The sequence below is a fragment of the Tiliqua scincoides genome, chromosome 7 (genome assembly GCF_035046505.1).
Source record: "Tiliqua scincoides isolate rTilSci1 chromosome 7, rTilSci1.hap2, whole genome shotgun sequence".
Lineage (NCBI taxonomy): Eukaryota > Metazoa > Chordata > Lepidosauria > Squamata > Scincidae > Tiliqua > Tiliqua scincoides.
The window spans coordinates 63,665,795-63,668,527 of record NC_089827.1 but is presented as its reverse complement, the minus strand read 5'-3'; positions in this window follow the sequence as shown (position 1 = coordinate 63,668,527).

Sequence of the window (2,733 nt, the reverse complement as noted above, 5' to 3'; positions counted from 1 at the left end):
ATCATCATGTTATACACAATTCGATGCAATGAAATAAACCACTTTGAAATATCTGTATTTTATCAGAAGTTATGGCCAAATAACCAGAAAAGGAAAGAACAACTGCTGTATGTAAAAAAAAGTGGATTTTATTAACTCAAAACTGACCAATAGACTGGTTGTACTGAGAGCCAATCAGATGTTGTTATGACAAAGCAGGAAGCCAATCAGGTGTTAGTATGAGTCAGCTCTCATTTCCATGTCTCAGAGCGAATACTAGAACTCTCATTCAGTTGTGTGAGTGTCACTGAGTGGCACTGAGTGGTTGGGTGACCAGCACTGTTATATATTAAAATAAATAAAGTTAATGGGGATTACACCAACCCTAGTGATGCCACTGTGTTTAGGTTGTGCATACGATACTGTAATTTATTCTGTATGATCTGGTATGAACACATGGTTGGCAACCTTCAGTCTTGAAAGACGATGGTAGAACCCTACAGCACCCAGTATTCCCAGGCGGTCTCCCATCCAAGTACTAACCAGGCCTGACCCTGCTTAGCTTCCGAGATCAGACAAGATTGGGCATGTGCAGTCTAGGAGATCCATCATGGGGGTGATGCAATGAGCTCTCGCACCAGGTGACCCAAACCCTAGTAATGCCTCTGGTGTGCTTGGCAGGACTGTGTGAGAGGATCATCTCCATGGTGGCACTTATGTGAGACTAGCTTTGTAGCTGTTCTGGTGGTGACTGAATAATTCCTGTCTACTGAGCATTTGGAGCCCAAGTTTATAGTGATCTATTTTGATTATTTAATTAACCTTGCTGTTCTGAGATTACTTTTGTGGTTTGGTTGGTGCTGTACATGTAATGTGTTGTTCTTATTATTTTGTGTTTGCTTTACCCCCACACCCGCAAAATAAAGACATGAGACTTCGGCTTGGATGAAAATAGGGCCACTTTATTAAACTTCAACTGCAGCAGGGCAATAACTCTGAACATCAATCGTGCGGGGCCATATGGGGGAAGCGGTCCTAGCCGCCTACCTCCCCCTACGTTCTCATTGGGCGTACCACCTGGCTCGAGGCCCCAGCTGTCAATTGCCAGCTTAGGCCTTTCACCGCCACCCCCAAAGGGGCAAGGCAGCCGGACTTCAGGTTAGCCGGCAGAGCCACGCCATCCTGTCAGTCCAGGCCAGGGGTCTGCCTGCCTGCCTCCTGGAGCCGGTCAGGCATCATGGGAGCGGTTCAGACTTACCCCTAACCCTGCTGCCTTGGATAGACACTGAGCCAAGTCCCTACCTACCCAGCCCCGCACGTACCCTGCCATAGGGGAGGACAGCCTAGCGCTTGTCCTCACCGCTCCCCACAAGGAGAAACTCCTTCAAGCCCTGCTGCAGGTCTGACTAAAACAAATCATTGCCAACAGGCGACAAATGCACCCCATCGCTGTGGAACAGGGCAGGCTCCATTAAACCAAATAGCCGGGTGCCTGATGACTGCCCCGCCCTGCTCAACCACTACCCTCCCCAGGTAATCATTAACTCTTTTTCTAGTAACATCTATCCTGCGTACACTCCGCGCCCCCCGCCACACTCGCCGCGGGAGGAGATTCGACCAGAGGATAGCCATCCCCGGGAACCAGCTACAAAGAATCAAGAACTCCCTACGTGCCTGGAGCCTCAAGGACATCGAAGTCCTCTGGCCCAGATCATTCTCCCCTAGATGTACTACGATTACCTGAGGAGGGGGATGCCGGTCCAGATAATGCAGCAGCACAGGCATAAACTGGCCCCAACACATGCCCCTTCTGGCAATCCAGGAGACACTGGCAAAAACCTCCCAGTCCCAACTGGGAGCCAAAGCTGCTGGACACTGCTCTTTTCCGGGCCCAAAAGATAATGTCCGCAGATCAGGACCCTCACCGGAGGCAACCAACGCAGACCTGAAATAGAAAAGGCAACATAAGCCGTTGAATCAACAAAACACAAGATGCCCACAGGCAACACAACCAGGGACTCCCAACTTATGGCCCCCGCACTGCACCAAGGCTGGCGACGCCAGTCAACACGCCCCCCCCCACTGCTGGGGGAGCCCGTAACAACTGCCTGCCAGGCCCCACCGACCTGCAGGCCTAACGCACATAGTACCAAAAGGCACCAGAGCACCACCGGCCAATCTTTTTAATGGCCCCCGCCGGGAAGCCAAGCCTGGTTGCTGTCGACGCTACACCGATCCGAAAAGAGTGCAGGCCGAACAGGTCAGGCGCCAAGCCGTGTCCCTGCAGGGCAGCGTGAAACACGGCCCTAAACTGATAAATGGTCAACGGAGAGGCATTCTCATGACGAAAAAGGGGGCCTGCACCCTGTGGCGCCACCCTGCGATAAGCAACCATCACTTGTACAGGGCAGATCTCGACAGTAGCCGCACTCTTCAAATGGACCCATTGTCCTTTACCTCATTGATCTGTCTTAGACTGCCTTAAAAATAAAGAAACATGATTAGCTCCCAACACACAATCACCCCACCGCAGGGCTCTATCCCCAGGCTTAAACTTGGAAATGGATAAAACCGCACTGGGACGAAAAGCCCCAAAAATAAAACCAGGCAACAAGCCTTAAATAACAGCGCCTCGTAACGAGACGTACAGAGCGTATCAAAATCGGCACAAAGGGCCTTCAACATACCAGGAGTAACCGGCTGACGGACATCAATGGGTCTGGGGCAACTCCTTCTCAGCCCTTCCAGCATTCT